Source organism: Corythoichthys intestinalis, chromosome 6, assembly GCF_030265065.1.
Source record: "Corythoichthys intestinalis isolate RoL2023-P3 chromosome 6, ASM3026506v1, whole genome shotgun sequence".
Classification (NCBI taxonomy): domain Eukaryota; kingdom Metazoa; phylum Chordata; class Actinopteri; order Syngnathiformes; family Syngnathidae; genus Corythoichthys; species Corythoichthys intestinalis.
Window position 1 is genome coordinate 37538443 of NC_080400.1, and position 25277 is coordinate 37563719.

Genomic DNA, 25277 nt, shown 5'->3' on the forward strand with positions numbered 1-25277 from the left:
CCATCATCCCATGCCAACCAACACCCATCCGCACCCCCCGCCACTGCCAAGCAGAAATTTAATATGGTCTTCCATGAGATAGAAGAAGGTACACAATTAACTTGCTTAGTAACTTTTTGTGACATTTATGTTCAGGGTTCAGGTTTAAGATTTTTTTCCAACGTAAAATGTGCTTTGGCTCAATTAAAAATTTGAAAAACACTGGGATTGAAAACCATAAACTATTAGTGACCAATATATACAGTATATATATATATATATATATATATATATATATATATTTTTTTTTTTGCAAAATATTTATAATCAATTGGTATTTACGGTCTTTATTAATTGAGAAAATGTTCAAGCTATTAAAAAGCAACATTAAAGCTATGACAAAGAAATAAAATTAGCATTTGTTTGATGTGACAAACAAGTGACCTAATGTATTATTTAAAAATTATCTCTGGTCCCAACATAATACTGTGATCTGAGAAATGAGGATGCAGTGTGACTGAAGACATCAAATATTCATTTCTCACACACACAGCACAGATACACAAACAAACCAGATTACAGTACAAAATTTGAGTTGTTTAACCTTCAGTTGTCTTAATAGAAGGGCTAAGATTGGGAAGACTAACATGCAATTGGCTCTTATTGTGGATTTCTCTTCTAAACTAAACTGCACAATGGTATAATGCAAATTTTGAATTAAAGAGTATGCATGACTAGAAAACGCACCACCCAAAACATTTAAGAAAAAAATACATATAGTAGTATACAGGTAAACCAAACGTGCAGTTGGCCATGCCGGGAAAAAAAAAAAATCAACTTTATGGTACACAGAAAAAGGACACACAGAAGGAATATTTATTTAACGACTGAAAAAATAGCAGTAACATAGCTGTATAGCAGAAGTAAGTTTTCAGAATCTGAGTGGATAGTTCAGATTTATTAATACATTATTAATGAATATGAATTATCCCAATTCTGGTGAATTCTGGTGAAAGTTAGGAAGTGGCTTGCACTCCCAAAATGCCTGAGCAGCATAGGGTTGTGTGGCAATGGAGCCCTGTCCCTACTGATCTCAAGGCTGGTGGAGGAGTACAAATGTGCTAAGGCAAGGCTGGAGATCACACTTTCCGAATCCCGAGATCCACTCATCAGAGATGCTGCTCCAACCTTTGCCGGGCGGGGGGGGGGGGGGGGGGGGGGGGGTAAATGGAAACCATCTGCACCAGTTGCAGTGGCAAAGACCACCCTCTGACACCATGGGAATGTCCAACATGGTAGGGATGGCCTTGGGTTGGGAAATGCGGGTGGACCTCAGCCAGATATTCACCTTCCCATCTGAAATTGCAGCAGCCAACCTGCTCCCAGCCCTAGTCCTCTGGTCCAAGTCTTGCACGCGTGTTTTCATCGTTGAACTGATCGTCCCATGGGAAGATGCCATTGATGAAGCATTTGAACGGAAGAGATTGTGATATGCCGATTTAGCAGATGAAGCGGATAGGAGGGTCTGGAAAGTGCAGGTGTGTCCAGTGGAAGTCGTTTGTAGAGCCTTTGTAGCCAGTCCACCACAAGGCTTCTGAAGGAAGTAGGGATCAGAAGGCAGGCCCAACAGAAGGCAATTAAAGAACTTGCCACTACAGCAGAACAGAGCAGTCACTGGTTGTGGCTGTAACGTAAAAATGCTACATGGGCTGCCAAATGACTGCATGGTGCCACCACACACCCGGGTTTGATCATCCTGCGGTGGGCCATCCTCGGCAAAGGGTGTCTTGTTGTAAGTGGCCGAAACACCCAATGATGTCTGAGGCAAGCAACTGATGATGTGGTGCGCTGGTCCACATGATCATTGCCAAAATCCACCCCACCCAAGAGTACAGCTCCAATATTCGATTGATGTGCTTAATATTAGGGATCTTTAACAGATTATTGAGAAATCTAATCTGAACTATACAGATTCTGAAAATTTTATGTATTCCGTTGGAATGACGGACTGTCCACCTCAGTCCTAAAAGAAGACAAGCATTTATAAATGACGTTTTTCCCAAGCAACAGCTCCAAGGGACTAGAGGTGGATATCATTGCATTGAGTATGGATGATGGAGATGGGTCAAACAGCTGGCTGACGGTTGTAAAACAAGTTATGTAAAGTATTTGAATAGGCATGTATCAAATAGAGCTGTCCCGACTAGTCAATGTCATCGATGACGTAAATGTGTTGACGGGCACGAAATACCGTCGATGGGAAATGATGGGTTTAAAAAAAAAATTACATGCGGATAAAGTTTGGAATTGCGGACACTCGCCATGCAAGCTGTGAAAGCGGCATAAAGCCAAAAAAGTGGACCACAATGGCCAAAGCCTGAAATTATTACAAGGAAAATCAAATCAAATCAAATTTATTTATATAGCCCTTTACAAAACCCGAAAGGTCCCCAAAGTGCTTTACAACAATGACAAACATGGCACATAGTAAATAAAAGGCAGGAAAGTGTTATAAAATGACATTAGGAAGAAAAGAAAAGAAAAAAAACGAACCATCGCATCACGATTAGTCAGACACCAAACAAAACAATAAAACAGATAAAATCCGAAAACATTAAAAACCCTAAAGAAATAAAACCAGGCTAAACTAATCTTGGGGAAAGGCGAGTCTAAAAAGGTGTGTCTTTAAACGAGATTTAAAAAGGCCCAAATTTGTAGTGGTGCGGATTTCCGGGGGAAGACTATTCCATAACCTGGGTGCAGCAACCGCAAAAGATCGGTCTCCCCACTGTTTGAGTTTGGACCTTGGGACTTGCAAATGAAGTTGGCCGGTAGAGCGAAGACTCCTGCCAGAGTTACGGATGGTTAAAATTTCTGATAAGTAAGAAGGAGCCTGGCCATTAATAGAATTAAAAACAAACAGTAAAAGTTTAAAATCAATTCTAAAATGGACTGGAAGCCAGTGGAGCGATGATAGCACGGGGGTAATATGTTCACGTCTAGGTGTATCTGTTAAAAATCGAGCAGCAGCATTTTGAACAAGTTGGAGACGAGAAACTGAGGATTTGGGAAGACCAACATAAAGAGCGTTGCAGTAATCCAGCCTTGAGCTTATAAAAGCGTGAATTGCTTTTTCCAAGTCGTGGCGAGTAAGAAAAGGCTTCACTTTGGCCAGGAGACGGAGCTGGAAAAAACTTGCTCTTACAACAGAACTAATCTGTTTTTCAAAGTTGAGCCTGCAATCGAATATCACTCCGAGATTTTTAACATGTGTTTTAAAAAAGGGAGCCAGAGTGCCAGGGTTGGGCTCAAGGGCATTTAACATAGAAGGTGTGCCAAAAGTAATATATTCAGTTTTGCTTTCGTTAAGATGTAAAAAGTTTTGCGCTAGCCACTGCTTCACATCGGATATGCACTCCATTAATTTAGTGAGAGCAGTTTGTTCGTTGGGTCTCAGGGGGAGATACAGCTGCAGGTCATCAGCATAAAAATGAAAAGAGATATTATGTTTTTTTATAACTGATCCTAAAGGTAGGAGATAAAGTGCAAAGAGAACAGGCCCTAAAATGGAGCCTTGTGGCACCCCACAAGACAGAGAGGTTTGTGAGGAGGAAAATTCCCCAATCATTACTGAGAAGGTCCTATGTTCCAGGTACGATTTAAACCACTGTAGAGCTTTACCACGGATACCTATAAAGTGTTCTAGACGAGATACAAGGACTGTGTGGTCGACTGTATCAAATGCTGCTGTGAGATCTAGTAAAACAAGGATTGCTGGGTTTCCATTATCTACAGAAAGTGCAATGTCGTTGTGCACTTTTAACAGTGCTGACTCAGTGCTATGTCTGGACCTGAAGCCTGATTGAAACTTGTCAAGGGTGGAGTTTGTCTCTAGAAATGTTTGCAATTGAATAAAAACAACTTTTTCTAAAACTTTAGAAAGGAAAGACAAGTGGGAGACGGGTCTAAAATTGGACAGCACGGAGGAGTCGAGATGGGGTTTTTTAAGAAGGGGTCTGACTACAGCCTGTTTGAAGGCAGCTGGGACAGAACCGGTACTGAGAGAGTTATTTATAAGAGCCAGCAGACTTGGTCCGAGGCAACTAAAGACTTCCTTTAGAAGCCCAGCTGGAATTATATCTAACGGACAGTTAGTGGGTTTCATGCCACTAACTATTTCAGACAGAGATGACAATGGAAGGAGATCAAATTGTTCAAAAACAGTGAGCAGTTCTGGAGGATGTAGATTATCTGATGAGATACCCGAATTGCAGACATTTTGCCTGACCGAAGAGACTTTGTTTTGAAAGAAAGCGAGAAACTCCTCACAAGTGGCACCTGACACATCAGTTAAGACAGTGGGGTGCGGGTTTAAAACAGAGTCAATTGTGTTAAAAAGCAGTCTTGGATGGCTGGAGCTGTTATGTATAATAGAAGATAAATAATTCGACTTGGCCTGTTTTAGGGCCTCCTGATAGGCAGCCAAGGTGTCCCTCAGCAATTCCAAAGAAACATGGAGTTTGTCCTTTTTCCATTGACGTTCAGCCCGCCTGCATTTTTGCCTAAGCAGGCGGGTATAGTCATTAAACCATGGAGTGGCTTTGGGTTTGGAACTTTTTTGCCGTAGAGGGGCAATGGAGTCCAAAACAGCAGTGCAGGTGGAACAAAAAATGGAGAGACGACTGTCTGAGCAGACAGGAGAAGGCAGAACGGCGTCAGGATGCTGCTGCAGGTCTCCAAATGCAGTCACAAACTCTCCTGCTGTGGATGGAGTGATGCGCCGGCGGTAACAAGCTGGAGAAATTTGCTTTTCTGCAGAAAACATGGAGGGTGCCACTGCGTTTCTTTGCCAAGCTGAGCTCGCATGCCACGGTAGCACATCGGCTATGAACGAACACTTGAAGCGCCGTCACGCAGGTGTAATTTTGGAAGACGAGAAGAAACAACAAGCTAGCGGAGCGTAGGTCGTACAACTTTTTAACGATTTTTTAAAAAATTGAAGTTGCCTTTATGAGCGTCGTATCGACATGCATAATTTTTTCCCCACGTACTTCACGTTTTTAATCTTCTCTGCTGCTGCTCCCGAAAGCTGTAGATCTCGACATCTCTGTGCACGGCATGCAGATTGTATTTATTAGGATCATGGAGGCTCCCACTTGGGGAAAAAAAAAATATATATATACATATATGCATAATATAATAAACATATATATGGAAACACAGCACCGGCCTGATTACGATAATCCATGACTGCACTAATGTTAGTTACTTTATATTATAAAATATTATTGTGTATATACATATAGGAGTATACTCTAAAATTAATACCATATATTTAATTTTTGTTATTATGACTATGTGTGCCTTTGATTTAAAATAATTGTGGTAATATTTCATTATGCCTTCTGCTTTATCTATTTTCAGGTTAAAACAAACAAAAGTTGAACAGGTTTTTCCCCCCTAAAACTGCGGAATGCACACCAGAAAGAGCATCTGAACTCACACAACGTATTCTGAAATTTATTTTCCGGGACATGAGGCCGATTGCAATTCATTTTAACATTTAGAACAATATTGATATACCACAAAAAGAGTAACAATTGTTTTGACTCCTGTTATACAGGTGAAGTCAAAGTGTTTCCGTTTACATTTTTTTTTTTGCACTCGTTAATGCCAGCAGCTTTTGACCTTATTGTTTGTGATTTATTATTGATTTGTATGTTTAGTACGTAATAGTACGTAAATAATTTAACTGTTCCAATTTTTTTTTTTTTTTTGTAAATTAATAAGCTTAAAAAATTCATTATTAAATTAGTAAAAAAAAAAAATATATATATATATATATATATACAGTGCCTTGCAAAAGTATTCGGCCCCCTTGAATCTTGCAACCTTTCGCCGCATTTCAGGCTTCAAACATAAAGATATGAAATTTATTTTTTTTGTCAAGAATCAACAACAAGTGGGACACAATCGTGAAGTGGAACAACATTTATTGGATAATTTAAACTTTTTTAACAAATAAAACACTGAAAAGTGGCGCGTGCAATATTATTCGGCCCCTTTACTTTCAATGCAGCAAACTCACTCCAGAAGTTCAGTGAGGATCTCTGAATGATCCAATGTTGTCCTAAATGACCGATGATGATAAATAGAATCCACCTGTGTGTAATCAAGTCTCCGTATAAATGCACCTGCTCTGTGATAGTCTCAGGGTTCTGTTTAAAGTGCAGAGAGCATTATGAAAACCAAGGAACACACCAGGCAGGTCCGAGATACTGTTGTGGAGAAGTTTAAAGCTGGATTTGGATACAAAAAGATTTCCCAAACTTTAAACATCTTAAGGAGCACTGTGCAAGCCATCATATTGAAATGGAAGGAGTATCAGACCACTGCAAATCTACCAAGACCCGGCCGTCCTTCCAAACTTTCTTCTCAAACAAGGAGAAAACTGATCAGAGATGCAGCCAAGAGGCCCATGATCACTCTGGATGAACTGCAGAGATCTACAGCTGAGGTGGGAGAGTCTGTCCATAGGACAACAATCAGTCATACACTGCACAAATCTGGCCTTAATGGAAGAGTGGCAAGAAGAAAGCCATTCCTCAAAGATATCCATAAAAAGTCTCGTTGAAAGTTTGCCACAAGCCACCTGGGAGACACACCAAACATGTGGAAGAAGGTGCTCTGGTCAGATGAAACCAAAATTGAACTTTTTGGCCACAATGCAAAACGATGTGTTTGGCGTAAAAGCAACACAGCTCATCACCCTGAACACACCATCCCCACTGTCAAACATGGTGGTGGCAGCATCATGGTTTGGGCCTGCTTTTCTTCAGCAGGGACAGGGAAGATGGTTAAAATTGACGGGAAGATGGATGCAGCCAAATACAGGAACATTCTGGAAGAAAACCTGTTGGTATCTGCACAAGACCTGAGACTGGGACGGAGATTTATCTTCCAACAGGACAATGATCCAAAACATAAAGCCAAATCTACAATGGAATGGTTCAAAATAAACGTATCCAGGTGTTAGAATGGCCAAGTCAAAGTCCAGACCTAAATCCAATCGAGAATCTGTGGAAAGAGCTGAAGACTGCTGTTCACAAACACTCTCCATCCAACCTCACTGAGCTCGAGCTGTTTTGCAAGGAAGAATGGGCAAGAATATCAGTCTCTCGATGTGCAAAACTGATAGAAACATACCCCAAGCGACTTGCAGCTGTAATTGGAGCAAAAGGTGGCGCTACAAAGTATTAACGCAAGGGGGCCGAATAATATTGCACGCCCCACTTTTCAGTTTTTCATTTGTTAAAGAAGTTTAAATTATCCAATAAATTTTGTTCCACTTCACGATTGTGTCCCACTTGTTGTTGATTCTTGACAAATCAACCAATCGCAAAAATAGTCGGCTGACTAATCGGGAGAAAATGAGTCGTTTGGGACAACCCTAGAATGTTTTTTTTTTAAAATATATATTCATATTTAAATACATATCTATTTTCTCAGCATTTAATCCTATTAAGCACATCAACACCTAATAAAAATGTGGGCTTTGACTTTGTTTATTTACGTCCAAAAGCCCTGCTGAGCAAAACTTTCCTTGAAAGCATAACAGAGATCGCCTCGAGTATCCAAGTTTGCCAATTCAGTGATTTAAATTTCTTCATTACTGTAAAAAAGTGCCAATTAGTATCCAGGGATAACATTAGTATGCTCCCTGCCTTTTTTATACTTGCAGGGTAGATTGAATGGGTTGTAATTGTGTGTCATGGTGGTAGAAAAGGTTGTGAGCTGTGATCCAGACTGATAATAGCACAGTAAGTTACAGAGCACATTAAGTCTGACAGGTGGTGGTTAATTCGTGAGGAGATGGCTGTTGTTTAAATAGAGAATTATCAGGATTCACAGGCCACTGCTTTATAAGCGGGACAGCAAAGACAAAGCTTGAACAACAGCCCTAAATAACACAGGATTCTCTCAGCCATTCTTTTTCCCTTCTTTTTTTTTTCTTCTTCTTGTGTGATCTGTTAAAAAACGCAGTCCATTGACGAGTCAAATGACAATCAGTCGGGTGTAGACCTGCTACCTAGGCCAATTAATAATATTGCATATAATATCATGAGTTAATTAAAGTGCACTTGATTTGTAGCTAGTATAATATTGAAAGTGTGAAAAGGTGACGAACTAACGTCCTTGGCAAACATGCTTTTCATAATCTGTAAATTTCCTCTTAGTCCCATAGCTGGTAGTATTAAACATTTCAAATTTGTAGCCAACAAACTAATTAAATAGTTACATCGTAAACCTTTATGGATATTGGTTCAAAAGTAAGTCACTAATAGTGAAACTGTTCACCTGCTTGACTTGACTCACAGGGAGCGTTGATCCTGTTTTCACTCAGCGATGGTGTGAATGTTAGTATGAGAGACAGCCATCTTTCTATGTAAATATCCAATACAAACAGGGGTGGATAGTTTTGGGTTACATACACTCCGTTACATTTAATTGAGTAACTACAGTATTTGAGAAAAATATACTTCTTGGAATAGTTTTACCACACCGTATTTTTTCTACCTTTACTTGAGTAGTCATTTGAAGAAGAAACACTACATTTTCTCGCTACTTTGGGCTACACTAGAGTCATTATATTTTTCCTGTTCATTCTACATATTAGATATTACTTTATTTTTGCCAAAGATGCTGGCAGTGGCTCTACCAGTTTCACCGATACGAATTCGCAAGAAAAATGACATTACTCCATTATACCAATTAGATGTAACAATACAGTCACATGACCACATACAAGTTTACAGTCGGAGGTCCTATGATCATGTCAACCAGTTCAATCATGTGGTGTCATTAAAAATTTAACTATTTGACATAGTGTCAACATTACGCGAAGGCGGAGATTTTAATCTCTACCCCAGTTTTTACTTGGAACCGAAAGACCACGGAAAACCGGAGATATAATCAATTTAATTTCATGGTGGGAAGTGTTTTCTCCACGAGAGGGCTCTAATGCTCTTTGGACAGGTGATGATTTTTCTAGTCCTAATTTGATGATTTATATGTTTTATTTTAGTGTAATATGGTCATGTAATAGGTCATTTTACGGTATAATAATAACAACAGTTCATGTAGAGAGCGATGTGCTGAGGAAAAAGAAATGCAATTATTTAACAAATAAATATCCCACAGTAAGCAGTTAATCACAATGCTACTCATTACTTGAGTATTCTTTTCACTGAATACCTTTTTACTTGTACATGAAGAAATTGTTAGAAAGACCTCTTTCAATTTTACTTGAGTAATATCATTTTAAAGTAATGCTACTCTTACTTGAGTAAAATTTTTGCCTACTCAACCCAACTTTGCATATTAAGACATGAAAACATGAGGCTGCTAGGTCAGGTGTGCTCACTGTCTTTCTCTTTTTGTTTCTCTCTCTCTCGAGAGAGAGAGACAGCGATACCAAACCATACCATACCATCATCTTCCGCTTGCTCCGAGATCGGGTCGCAGGGGCAGCAGTTTTAGCAGGGAAGCCCAGACTTCCCTCTCCCCAGCCACTTCAACCAGCTCCTCCGGCGGAATCCCGAGACGTTCCCTGGCCAGCCCAGAGACATAGTCTCTCCAGCGTGTCCTGGGTCTTCCCCGAGGCCTCCCGCCGGTGGGACATGCCCGGAATACCTCCCCAGGGAGGTGTCCAGGAGGCAGCCTAACTAGATGCCCGAGCCACCTAAGCTGGCTCCTCTCAACACAGAGGAGTAGCGCTCGACGCCGAGTCCCTCCCGGATGACCAAGCTTCTCACCCTATCTCTAAGGGAGAGCCCTGACAGCCTACGGAGAAAACTCATTTCGGCCGCTTGTATCCGGGATCTTGTTCTTTTGGTCACGACCCACAGCTCGTGACCATAGGTGAGGGTAGGTAGATTGAATGGTGAATCGAGAGCTTTGCCTTTCGCTTCTTCACCACTATGGACCAGTGCAGAGTCCGCATTACTGCAGACGCTGCACCGATCCGCCTGTTGATCTCCCGTTCACTCCTACCCTCAATCGTGAACAAGACCCCTAGGTACTTGAACTCCTCCACTTGGGGTATGATCTCATCCCCAACCCAGAGAGGGCACTCCACCCTTTTCCGACTGAGGACCATGGTCTCGGATTTGGAGGTGCTGATCTTCATCCCAGCTGCTTGACACTCGCCTGCAAACCGCTCCAGTGAGAGTTGGAGCCAAAAGCACTACATCATCTGCAAAAACCAGAGATGCAATGCTGAGTTCACCAAACCAGAACCCCTCAACGCTTCGGCTCTGCCTAGAAATTCTGTCCGTAAAAATTATGAACAGAATCGGTGACAAAGAGTGGCCTTGGCGGAGTCGAACCCTCACTGGAAAAGAATTCGACTTACTGCTGGCAATGTGGACCAAACTCTGATACCGGTCGTACAGGGACCGAACAGCCCTTGCCAAAGGGCTCGGTACCCCGTACTCCCTGAGCACCCCCCACAGGACTCCCCGAGGCACACGGTCGAACGCCTTCTCCAGATCCACAAGACACATGTAGACTGGTTGGGCGAACTCCCATGCACCCTCGAGAATCCTGCCGAGGGTGTAGATCTGGTCCACTGTTCCTCGGCAGGGACGAAAACCACACTGCTCCTCCTGAATCCGAGATTTGACTTCCCAACGGACCCTCCTCTCCAGTACCTCTGAATAGACGCCTCCCATGTTCGAGTTTTTGCCTCAGCGACCGCCGAAGCTGCAGTCCGCTTGGCCAGCCGGTACCTGTCAGCTGCCTCCGGAGTCCCACAGGCCAAAAAGGCCAGGTCGGCCTCCTTATTCAGCTTGACAGCATCCCTTACCGCTGGTGTCCACCAGCGGGTTTGGGGATTGCAGCCACGACAGGCACCAACTATCTTACGGCCACAGCTCCGATTGGCTGCCTCAACAATGGAGGTGTGGAACATGGTTTATTCGGACTCAAAGTCCCCCACCTCCCCCAGGACAACGGAGAAGTTCTGCCGGAGGTGGGTGTTGAAGCTCTTTCTGACAGGGGATTCTGTTCCCAGCACTCTCACAATATGTTTGGACCTGCCAGGTCTGGCCAGCATCTTCCCTCGCCATCGGAGCCAACACACCACCAGGTGGTGATCAGTTGACAGCGCCGCCCCTCTCTTCACCCGAACGTTCAAAACATCCAGCCGCAAGTCGGATGACACGATTACAAAGACGATCATCAAACTGCGGCCTAGGGTGTCCTGGTGCCAAGTGCACATATGGACACCCCTGTGCTTGAACATGGTGTTCGTTATGGACAAGCTGTGACGAGCACAGAAGTCCAATAACAGAACACCACTCTGATTCTGTTCAAGGGGGCCGTTCCTCCCAATCACGCCTCTCCAGGTCTCACTATCATTGCCCACGTGAGCGTTGAAGTCAACCAGAGGAGCGAGGAAGTCCCAAGAGGGGGTGCTCTTCAGCACACCCTCCAAGGACACCAAAAAGGGTGGGTACTCTGAACTGCTGTTCGGTGCATAGGCACAAACAACAATCAGAACCCGTCCACCCACCCGAAGGCGGAGGGAGGCTACCCTTTCGTTTACCGGGGTAAACCCCAACGTACAGGCACCAAGCCAGGGGGGCATTAAGTATGCCCACACCTGCTTGGCGCCTCTCACCGTGGGCAACTCCAGAGTGGAATAGAGTCCAATCCCTCTCGAGAGGATTGGTACCAGAACCCAAGCTGTGTGTGGAGGAGAGTCCGACTAGATCTAGTCGGAACTTCTCTGCCTCACACACCAGCTCTTTTCCAGCCAGAGAGGTGACATTCTATGTCCCCAGAGTTAGCTTCTGCAGCTGGGGGTGGGACCGCAAAGGCTTCTGCCTTTGGCTGCCACCCAACTCTCTACGCACCCGACCCCTTTGGCCCCTCCCACAGGTTGTGAGCCTATGGGAAGGAGAGAGAGATAGTGACAAGAATATAAATATAGATTTCCCAATGTGCTACATTATTCTACGATGTGAAATACTGTATCAGTCAACATTGCATATGGACTCCATTAAGGAAATTGTCCTTGACTTTATATGTAAGGGCAAAACATTCGATAGCATGGACGACCATATTAGCTGTTGTGTCCTTTCTATGTGCTTGTTTGATTATGTATTAGTCAAAACTGTGTAATGTGTGGTGTGTTATTTAAGGACACACACTTCATGCACATAACCGCGCATGCAAGAATTAGGAGGACATTTGGAGGAGGGTAAACACTGACTATTTCATCAGCTGTGTGAGCTGGCAATATTTGTTCCTGCAGTAACAGCATTACAGACTATTTGATTCAGTCCGCATGTGTATTTGTATTGTGTGCATCTGAGTCTGTCCGTGGTGATATGGGATGGGTCTAATCTGAGTTGGTTGGTTTGTTTGGAATAATAAGCCTGCATTCAGCATCTCACATGTGGACAAATAGTGTCTGCAGAAAAAAATGTGTGGAAATTCAACTCACTACTGGTATGGACCACAATTTAATTACCAGCTGTATGTGTTGTAAAGAGCTTCAGTTTTTAGATTTACCATGTTAAGGCACTACGTTATACAGTACTACATACTCATGGTGTCCAACTGCTGTCTGTACAAGTAAATGTACTGTTTAGTCTTTCTATGCATTTCTGTTGTAGTACTTTTCAAAACATTCTTTCAAAGATAGAGTTGCTGTCCTGTGTTTCCACTGGCCGCGACTTCCATTGTGTAGCTTAGTTGGAAAGTTAAAAATCAGTGGAAAACCACACAGAGAAGTAATGTTTTATGTTCAGTAATGTACAATCAAATATGATGGATGAAACACTTACCTGATGATCCAGAGAGAGTGCTGGTGTTGGAGGTGTTTTAAGACCAGCCATTCACTTCGGAAAACACTATTACATGTCTACTCTTAATATTTTCTGAGAGCTGTTGAATTCCATTTTTTTTTTTTTTAACTTTTTTTGCTAAATAGTGTCAAATCTATTCAACAAAACTAAGTTAGAGGCTGATGTATGTGCCAGATTACGTCTGCATGATATGACTCTGATACACGCTTTATTCATGCCTGCTGCCACAACAGCTCCTGATAGGCTATTCTTGTTGTGGGCCACATTTTTTTAAAGGGTACCACAGATAGAAGGACATGTAGTTCTTAAAAGATAAATGTTAATGTGAATTATAATAATTTGATATTAAACTCTTAATGTCTTCGTTTTAATAATTCATTCATTCATTCATTTTCCAAGCCGCTTTTCCTCACGAGGGTCGCGGAGGTGCTGGAGCCTATCCCAGCTAACTACGGGCAGTAGGCAGGGGACACCCTGAACTGGTTGCCAGCCAATCGCAGTCGTTTTAATAAAATTTGTAAAATTAGTTTAATTAGTAGGTCGCCATTGTTGTTGACGACGCAATGCACTATGGGCAGTGACGTCACTGGGCTTCCACTGTGACACTATTTAACTACATAAACATGTCGGTTGTGTCCTTCCACTTTGAACTAATCCTACAGCTTTGTGACAAAAAAAAAAAATCCGACCAGCAACAGAATGTTACAAAATCATGCCAATTGTCATTCTAGCTTCGCTTGTACAGAGCCAAGCTACTGTATCCTTCCAGCACAGACCAATTGCATCATCACGCCAGCATGCATGCGTAAAACATGGTGCCCTCTGTAGGTCAAAACACATACTAAATATTATAGAGTTTTTTAAATCAGTGGCAATGTTTTATGTGTTTCATTCAACACATTTCTGTAAAATAGAACAATTGTGGCCTATTAAAGCCTTCAAGCCTTAATGTCCGTGGTTCCCTTTAAAATAACAATCAATGTGTGGCTGGGAAGGGCTGATTTATTAGTTTACACAATTTCCCTTTAAAAAGATTCTGCTGTTTGGTTTGTGCGTATAGTTATGGCGGAAAACACAGACAAGTCTGAAAAAGCAGTTTCTGCTCTTGCAACCCTCTGTAAAATAAACTGCTGTATTTTAAACAAAGAACTGTTGTATTTGGTAGAACAATATGTCTATATACTGCCATTGCAGATTCATGGCCCATTAAGCCCCCAAACTATTTTTGATGTCTCCCTTTTATCCTGGAAACCCCCGTTTACAGACGTTGCGCAACCGCTTTTGTTTCAACCTAGCCATAAAAGAAGGTAAGTAATAATATTTATTATTCAAAATGTCTGTCATTTTTAGCTTAGAATCATTATTCGATGTCCAATATTTCGTTTAAAAAAAAAAAAAAAAAAAGACTTTAAAAGATTATTCACTTGCATATTCTAAACTTTTACACAAATTACGTCAGAATGAAAAAAATTGGTGTCTGTAAAAAAGTCACGGCTATCTGCCTCATAACTATCGCTTAATTGTTTGTTTGTTTTTTTTGTTACTTTCGCATTTTCCCCGATATGTTGGATGATAAATAATCGATCCAAACAAAGAAAAATTGAAAAAAAAGTTTAAAAGAGTAAATATATGAAAAGAACATCTCGACCACTACTTGATGTCTGCGATTTCTGCATCGCGTTCCTTCTAATATTACCATGTTTCACCCATAAAATCCCCCCAAAATCCACCTGTGGCCATTCACAGCTGTGTCTTGACACTCAGTGATACATGCGACATAGTTTTTAGTTCGAAACAAGGTAAGTACGCGATAATACCTCGTTAAAATCATGGCGTCTTTAATTCTGCTCTCGCGTGCTCTCGCCTCCAGTTAGGGTTTTCCTGTTTAAAAAAAAAAAAAAAAAAAAAATTTAAATGCCCTCCTTTTCAAAAATGTTTCCCCTGAAAACAGATTTTAAGCTTTCCAGTGATGTATCACACATGCATATAGACCCTACCCACCGACGTCACAAAACCACGTGCTCGCTGTATGGTTCCGCCCACTTGTCCGTCATTTTGTCTCTGTATTAGCATTGGTTTCAATTGATCGAGGAATTTAAAATGCATTTCATGGAAGACCCGGTGCTTTCTGATGCCGTAAACTCACTGGATGTGTTGCATAAAAGGCGTTATGAGGAAAAGCTTCGTTCTATACAGTCGCCAGATCCATATTTGATGCCCAAATCGATGTTTTTCGACCCACTGTCTTCGCCCTGTCTGCCTGACATCTGCTACGCTGATATTTACAATTATCTTGTCCACACAAAATCAGCCTATTCTCACGAAAATTTGAAAAACTTCAAGAGCTTGGAGGCTTATAAATACTTCGTTGCTGGTTGGGTGAAACAGGTCCTCGTCCACGAAAATTCGGCAGGAATCTATCTTGTGCTTGGAAAGGTGGGTTACGAAATTTTCAATTCAAAATCTTTTGTTATTGCTAACATCCACTGTCAAGTCTAATGTATTTCATGTCATTTGTCAATGGAGTTAAGGCTTTTAATGTTTATATGGTTTAGCGATAGCACTCTCACTACATACATACGTGTATGTTGTCGGCGATTAGCCTAGCAATGATCTTAATTGTGGTTATTTGTCAGCCCAAAACCCTCTAAGTATATCTTAAATGCATCTTACCGGATATAAACTGGCTACTACATAGTCTGTGGTGATTTTTTGGTGCCCAGTTTTCACGTCGAATTGCAGCCGTCCATTTCACTCTCCTCTTTGGATCCCTCGGAATACGATAAAACTTCAAGTCTCTCCTTCCATCTTCTCTGTTAGTGCAACCAACAGCCACACACGCCTTCACCATTTTGATTATTAATGTTAAGGAGCAGAAAAACACGCCGTAAATAGGAGGAATGTACGTAGCCGTAACAGGTTAACACTATGTTTTGACGGACAATTGGGCGGTACCATTCAGGAGAGCGGAGTTGTGACGTCACGTGGGTAGGGTCCATAGGATAATTTTGAAATTTGGCCAAATTGGGGGTCTAAGAGCAGAACTTCAAGTCATCTGAGTGTTTTCCGCCTTATGACAAATTATTAATTTTTTTTTGCTGTTTTTTTTTTTTGCAATAAACTATAACTTTAAAGTCAAATGTGTGCCAGATGTGACACAAATCTACAATTACTTCCTGGAATTCTAGTTACCCAGTTACGAATAACTGTTGAAACTCATCAAAAGTGTCCTAACTTCAAGTAATCAATAGTTTGATGAATGTTGGTTTCTGATTACTGAATTCATTTAAAATTGAGAGTATAGACGTCGGCTGCCATGACCCTCTCCAGTCACAGGGATACCCTAGATTGCTTTACACTCACCTCAAACGACAAAATCATTCAGATTTATCATTCTTAAACATGCAGGTACAGCATTTTGTCAGTTGCAAAGCAGATAAACAAAAAATCTGCTGCTAAAATTAGTATCTCATTTATTTTAGTCTTTAAATTTAATTATTTTAAATCTTTAGGAAGGTTGATCCAAAAAGTAATTTAAAAACTTGAGGTCGGCCAATATGCTGCTGCTTGAATAATGACTACAACAAGAATTTTATATGATGTTTCTATGATCTACATTGAAATCCTCTTCTATAAAATCCTAGAAGATCAAGTACCATTACAGTATATAATACTAAAAAAACAATCTTGTGGTGCCAGATTATGAACCTCCCAGTGCACTATAATCCAAAATTCCAATTTACTTGTGGCTACCAGAATCTGTCAAAACGGAGTAGCAGGTAGAACCTTCAGCACCAGGATGCTCCCCTGTTAAACCATGGTCCAGATCTGATCCGTAAGGGTGATATGCGCTCACTGTCAAATAGCAAATGAAAAGTACCGCAATTTCCCGAATATAAGGCGCACCCGTGTATAACGCGCACCCCAAATTTACTTGTAAAATCTAGGGAAAATTATTGTACCCGTGTATAACGCGCACCCTAATTTTAGCACCAATAAATAGAAGAATACAAGAAAACAGAGCTCGTGTACGGATACAGAAATGTCATTTTACTGACTGGTGAAACACAGCACAAGCATAGCATATTGGTAGTTCAAAACATTACCGTAAACTGACAATATGTAAGGTAATAATATGTTCTGATAACTTGTTGAATTTACCAGAATCCAGGAGAAAACAAAACAGATGTGACTTTTCTTTTAAAGGCTGCTGTATAATTTGCTCGTTTCATCATGATGAATAAATGTTTCCTCCATGGATTGATACGGTAAAATGAAATTGAGAGCGTAAGTCGGAAATCCGAGAGAGCTCATCGCTGTCGATGCGACAGTAACAATAAGAACTATTGTTATTTGGGTTTGAGTTTCCCAAGGGACAGATATAGTTGATGGACGCAGGAAGTCTGTGTTGTGTTACGTTTGTTATGGTCCGAGTTGCGGAGCTGCAATAAACATTGACTCAAATGAGTTCAAGAAACAAAATTCTGTGCTTTATAAAGAGTGAAAAATGCAGAATTTAACACAGACGAAAACATTCGGCCGATCAGAGTGAAGTATTACCGAAACAAAATGGTGACGTCACATAACGTAATGTTCGGCAACGGATCGCCGCATACGTTTCTTCAACACAACATGGCCGTGTCGAAAAAAAATAAAAAAATAAAAAAAATCGGTTTATATATATATATATATATATATATATATATATATATATATATATATATATATATATATATATATATATATATATATATCTATATATATATCTATACAGTGCCTTGCAAAAGTATTCGGCCCCCTTGAACCTTGCAACCTTTCGCCACATTTCAGGCTTCAAACATAAAGATATAAAATTTTAATTTTTTGTCAAGAATCAACAACAAGTGGGACACACTCGTGAAGTGGAACAAAATTTATTGGATAATTTAAACTTTTTTAACAAATAAAAAACTGAAAAGTGGGGCATGCAATATTATTCGGCCCCCTTGCGTTTATACTTTGTAGCGCCACCTTTTGCTCCAATTACAGCTGCAAGTCGCTTGGTTTATGTTTCTATCAGTTTTGCACATCGAGAGACTGATATTCTTGCCCATTCTTCCTTGCAAAACAGCTCGAGCTCAGTGAGGTTGGATGGAGAGTGTTTGTGAACAGCAGTCTTCAGCTCTTTCCACAGATTCTCGATTGGATTCAGGTCTGGACTTTGACTTGGCCATTCTAACACCTGGATACGTTTATTTTTGAACCATTCCATTGTAGATTTGGCTTTATGTTTTGGATCATTGTCCTGTTGGAAGATAAATCTCCGTCCCAGTCTCAGGTCTTGTGCAGATACCAACAGGTTTTCTTCCAGAATGTTCCTGTATTTGGCTGCATCCATCTTCCCGTCAATTTTAACCATCTTCCCTGTCCCTGCTGAAGAAAAGCAGGCCCAAACCATGATGCTGCCACCACCATGTTTGACAGTGGGGATGGTGTGTTCAGGGTGATGAGCTGTATTGCTTTTACGCCAAACATCGTTTTGCATTGTGGCCAAAAAGTTCAATTTTGGTTTCATCTGACCAGAGCACCTTCTTCCACATGTTTGGTGTGTCTCCCAGGTGGCTTGTGGCAAACTTTAAACGAGACTTTTTATGGATATCTTTGAGAAATGGCTTTCTTCTTGCCACTCTTCCATAAAGGCCAGATTTGTGCAGTGTACGACTGATTGTTGTCCTATGGACAGACTCTCCCACCTCAGCTGTAGATCTCTGCAGTTCATCCAGAGTGATCATGGGCCTCTTGACTGCATCTCTGATCAGTTTTCTCCTTGTTTGAGAAGAAAGTTTGGAAGGACGGCCGGGTCTTGGTAGATTTGCAGTGGTCTGATGCTCCTTCTATTTCAATATGATGGCTTGCACAGTGCTCCTTGAGATGTTTAAAGCTTGGGAAATCTTTTTCTATCCAAATCCGGCTTTAAACTTCTCCACAACAGTATCTCGGACCTGCCTGGTGTGTTCCTTGGTTTTCATAATGCTCTCTGCACTTTAAACAGAACCCTGCGACTATCACAGAGCAGGTGCATTTATACGGAGACTTAATTACACACATTTGGATTCTATTTATCATCATCGGTCATTTAGGACAACATTGGATCATTCAGAGATCCTCACTGAACTTCTGGAGTGAGTTTGCTGCACTGAAAGTAAAGGGGCCGAATAATATTGCACGCCCCACTTTTCAGTTTTTTATTTGTTAAAAAAGTTTAAATTATCCAATAAATGTTGTTCCACTTCATGATTGTGTCCCACTTGTTGTTGATTCTTGACAAAAAAATTAAAAATTATATTATAAAATTAAAATTTTATATCTTTATGTTTGAAGCCTGAAATGTGGCGAAAGGTTGCAAGATTCAAGGGGGCCGAATACTTTTGCAAGGCACTGTATATATATATATGTATATATATATATATATATATATATATATATATATATATATATATATATATATATATATATATATATATATATATATATACATATATATATATACAGTGCCTTGCAAAAGTATTATATACTATATATATATATGTATATTTCTATCCATGTACCCGTGTATAATGAGCACCGTGATTTCACAAGTTAATTTTTGGGAAAAAAAGTGCGCGTTATATTTGGGAAATTACGGTATTTGTCTTCAATATAGCTTGTGGTCAAGTCTTATTTATAGTCAGGTCATCTCATTGCTGCGCTGATGTAGATGATTAGCTATAAATTAATCTTGTTCTGTTGTCTTTCAACCATGACAGTGGACAGCTATGACACTCTTGTCTTATTTTGGCGTTGATGGGCAGTTATGATATTTCATCATCTTTTTTTCTTGGATGATGGACTGATAGATTTCAAGGGTTTTCAACTTCTTTTTTTATGTCAGATTTTTGTCTTTGTGATAATGGACACTTTGTTCTTTGTTTCACTGTGCCGACACATCCATTAGTTAAACTAGATAAGTACATGAACAAGTACCCTTGGCCATCGTGTGCTGTACAGTATGTCTTATAGGTAACAATGACTTTGTATTCGTTCTTCATCAACATCTTCTCACTAGCTTTCTTCACCCTCACTTTACACCTCACACGCCTTTACTTGGGTGTGTAATTAGGTCCCCTGACACATCTCTCATTGTCCAGCTGTGAGGATGTGTGTTCATATCCTTGTGCTGGTGATGCCCATGAGCAGCAAGCACACCATTTATCACATCAGAGGTATAGGTCTCTACAGAATTGTGTTAAAGTGTTCGTTTGGTGTGACGTGTATTCTTTAGCTTACCTATGTGTGTTCCCCTCTGCGTGAATATGTGCGTGTGCAGCCTTGCATGTGCATTAGATAAAATAGGAAAAGAGTTGAAGGACAGTGCACGTTCTTGAAAAAGATTCCCCTCCTTCAGTATGTAACGTCTTTCACTGACTGTTGGGGGCAGTGTGTGCCTAATTTTTTTTAACTGTTGACGTCATTGAATGAGTGAATACCAGACCCGGATCTAGAATGCACTGATTGAGGGGACATTCAGAAATGTTAGATTAACATGACAACACTCTATTGTAGATGAATCAATACATTGCAGAACTATGACTGCATTGTCTGTTCATTCAGCTGTCTAACGATAAAAGGGATTCCAAAGCCTCACACTGCGAGTGAAAAACTACTACTTTTATCACATGTCCCCAGCTCAACAGTCACGCAAACACACACGCACAGCCACACAGGTTAAATGGACTGCAGTACATAGAACACATCGACAAATGCCAGTATAGTTGGATTAATTTTCTTTGCAGCAATATAAAATAAACCTCACAGTATATACGTAAAACAGCAAACAATCTTTGATTCTGTTATTTTGAGAATATTAAATTTCCCTAATGCGTGTTAAATTTTTGCTGGTATTGTCGCCCCATTTCATGTCATTACTGCTTTTACAGAACAGTGATGTACGGGAAAAAAAGTCAAACATTTATGACTTTTCGGCTTTAAAGAATATTGCAAATGAGACGGAAGATATAATAAACGATAATGGAATCGGTGAAGTGTGAAAATGACTTTAGATCCTGGATTGTTAACATTACATCAATAATCATTAATTCTACATACACTATGTGAGCTGAGTGTGTTGGGTTGTTTGGGACAACAACTCACATGAAGCTGTCCTGGATGTGTCAAACTGGATCCATAGCACAGACCCCTCAGGTTAGAATCTGTTGTTATTCTCTTAATCTGCAACTATCCAACCGATCAGGACCTAAGGGTAAGAACAAATACACCCCCCCCCCCTCCCAGAAAAACAAAAACCACGGTAACAACCTGAAGCTCACACCTGACGTTCTGCAACAAAGGTAAAATAGCTCATCTTAATCATGAACCAATGAAAACTATCATTCTTACTCAACACCTGATGGTACTGCTAGTGAGCACAGACTATATCATCCACTGTTCAACATGAATTGTTTTTTGGATATTTGAGGTGAGATGTGACATGATGTCCCAGGGAAAAACAATGACAGGACAAAACTCATTTTATTATTATTATTTTTTCACATCCCCCTGTATAATCATTTGTGCTCTCCAGGCCAGACTCATATGATTGCACAGTTGCTCTTTTGAAATGCCCTCCATTAGTGTGTCTGCATTGCAAATGCCAGTCAACAAAGTACACCACTTCTGCAAGCCCTCAGGCTTCGGGTTTAGAAGTATTGCACACTAACTGGGGATTATTGGCTTGTAGTTGTCATTTCCACCTTGTTATCGGCCTTCAGTGAATATCTCTGTTGCATTGTATCACTGTGAAGGACTAAGCCAAAATAACCCTATGAACGGTGATTTGTTGGGCAGCATGCTGAATTATTGATTGGATCCCATGGAAGATGATGACGATGATTAGACTTTGTAGTGTGCTGGGTTAGCTCAGGGGCAAGAGCTTTGATTAGGCAGAGAACCCCTCTTCTCTGAGTCGAAGGATAGAGAGAAATGTAAGATGAGAGATAAGGAAAAACTAAATATGATGCGTTTATCGGTGCACAACAACATTCAAAAGTCATCTGATATAACGGCAAAGACAAATTTAAAAAATGCAAAGCAAAGATGTGCAAATTGGTGATGCTTTAATAAGAAAAAAAATGTAGCCTACTGAAGGAGAAAAAATGAAGCCTACAAACAGGATAACCCCACTGTCAAAACAGTGAATGTTTTACACTCCATGGGCAACTGCTCTGGGCTTAGAGCCCAGACTAAGCTGATATTTCTTGTCTTTATTGAAGTAACCACACTAGGTAGATGTCATGCAGAATGTTGTCTAATTTTCATGCCATGCTATCTTCAAGCTCTAAAACTTTAGAATCAAAAGTTTTTGTGAGAAGGAAAAATAAACTTTCAAATCGTGGGTGCATATTTTGTGTGGCTCGAGTTTGTTTTCAGTCTTTATACAAGGAGTAGAAATGACAAATTTTCTGCTGAAAGAACAAACGAACAAAAAAACTTTATTTACACAGTGTTGTGCAAATAATTTACTGCGGCTGCATAGTCACGTTCCTATACATTGTCAGCTCGTCCGCTGAGAAGTCAAAAACAGTCAAGTAACTTTGCGTAAGGATCTTACTTTTTGTGAGTTGCTGTTTTCTTCTCCTCAAATGTCCTCCGCATTTTTACTCTCTCTTTTTGCCATTCTTTTGTACCTTACATTGTCTTAACGACACTGGGAGTTTCCTCTGAATTGGAGTCCATCAATAGTGGAGGTGCGCCTCCTTAAGGAATTACAAACTGTTGCTGTGTGAAAATACTATAAATGAGCAGAGATTATAAAAAGCAAGTAGATGCTTTTTTTGCACGCCTCCATCCTTGTCCCTCTATGTTCAATGTGCCAAAAAAATAAAAATGTGTTCAGTAGCACTAAGCTTACAATGACTGGAGCTTTCTGTTGGATATAATTTACGATAAATCGCATCATCTCATTTGATGCAACCTGAGAAGAGACGAAAAGAGTGTGGTTTATGTAACAGTACTGTCGAGCAGGAGGAGTCAGTGAGCACCTCAATGATGCAGTTACATCAGCTTACCTATAAATGCTGCCGACAGTTTAATGGGCCCGAGTTACAAAGACGGAATGTGAACATAAAGCATCCCAAATGTGCTCCCAAAGGCAAGTCATTTTCAACGTGCTTGGGACCACATGTAGTGCCGCCTAAAGACTTTCACTTTGTAATACGTGAATGAATAAGCCATGACTGCAGCCACCCATGAAACTCCAATCCTGAAAATCCAGCGACTCACACTTCTTAAAGACATGTTATCAGCATGTGTAGTTTGTACATACATCTACTGTATGTGTGCATGTTCTATAGACTGCATGATTAACGGTGGCTTTTACAAGAACTTGATGGACTGCACCCAGATTGCAGAGGTCAGCAAAATGGCTCAAGTTCCAAGGCATCTTTGATATGAGGAGAAGCAGCTACATCAATTTCTCAGGAATTTATCACTGTGTACAGTACAATATCTCACAGGAGTTAGTACACCATTTTGGCAAACGTTTTATCCTGCTTCTTCCTGAGACCACACCAAAGAAATAAGACAGTTCAAATGTTTAATTCTCAGTGTAAATAAATGAATACAAATAAATATACACACAATGTCTAAACCTTTGGTCAAACAGTTAGTTAACCATAATGTCAATCAAGATTACTTGAAAAGGAATTTAATTCCCGTATTTTTCGGACTATAAATCGCAGTTTTTTTCATAGTTTGGCTGGGAATGCGACTTATACTCTGGAGCGTTTTATGTGTGAAATTATTCACACATTATTATATCATTTCACATGTTTTTTTGTTTTTTTGGAGTGACACTGATGGTTTGGTAAACTTATTAGCATGTTCTTTATGCTATAGTTATCTGAATAACTCTTAATAGCTATGTAACATAGCTTAATAGCTATATAACAGCTACATTTAAATTTCGTTGTTCATGCATCATGTAACATTTTCATACTGTACACTATTTCATCATGTTGTTCTCTATTTTACTTTAAATTGCCTTTCAAGATGACATATCTGTTCTATGTGTTGTATTTTATCAAGTAAATTTCCCCCCAAAATACGACTTTTACTCCGGTGCGACCTATATACAGTGTCTTGCAAAAGTATTCGGCCCCCTTGAATCTTGCAACCTTTCGCCACATTTCAGGCTTCAAACATAAACATATAAAATTTTAATTTTTTGTCAAGAATCAACAACAAGTGGGACACAATCGTGAAGTGGAACAACATTTATTGGATAATTTAAACTTTTTTAACAAATAAAAAAATGAAAAGTGGGGCGTGCAATATTATTCGGCCCCTTTACTTTCACTGCAGCAAACTCATTCCAGAAGTTCAGTGAGGATCTCTGAATGATCCAATGTTGTCCTAAATGACCGATGATGATAAATAGAATCCACCTGTGTGTAATCAAGTCTCCGTATAAATGCACCTGCTCTGTGATAGTCTCAGGGTTCTGTTTAAAGTGCAGAGAGCATTATGAAAACCAAGGAACACACCAGGCAGGTCCGAAATACTGTTGTGGAGAAGTTTAAAGCCGGATTTGGATACAAAAAGATTTCCCAAGCTTTAAACATCTCAAGGAGCACTGTGCAAGCCATCATATTGAAATGGAAGGAGCATCGGACCACTGCAAATCTACCAAGACCCGGCCGTCCTTCCAAACTTTCTTCTCAAACAAGGAGAAAACTGATCAGAGATGCAGCCAAGAGGCCCATGATCACTCTGGATGAACTGCAGAGATCTACAGCTGAGGTGGGAGAGTCTGTCCATAGGACAACAATCAGTCGTACACTGCACAAATCTGGCCTTTATGGAAGAGTGGCAAGAAGGAAGCCATTTCTCAAAGCTATCCATAAAAAGTCTAGTTTAAAGTTTGCCACAAGCCACCTGGGAGACACACCAAACATGTGGAAGAAGGTGCTCTGGTCAGATGAAACCAAAATTGAACTTTTTGGCCACAATGCAAAACGATATGTTTGGCGTAAAAGCAACACAGCTCATCACCCTGAACACACCATCCCCACTGTCAAACATGGTGGTGGCAGCATCATGGTTTGGGGCTGCTTTTCTTCAGCAGGGACAGGGAAGATGGTTAAAATTGACGGGAAGATGGATGCAGCCAAATAAAGGAACATTCTGGAAGAAAACCTGTTGGTATCTGCACAAGACCTGAGACTGGGACGAAGATTTATCTTCCAACAGGACAATGATCCAAAACATAAAGCCAAATCTGCAATGGAATGGTTCAAAAATAAACGTATACAGGTGTTAGAATGGCCAAGTCAAAGTCCAGACCTGAATCCAATCGAGAATCTGTGGAAAGAGCTGAAGACTGCTGTTCACAAACACTCTCCATCCAAC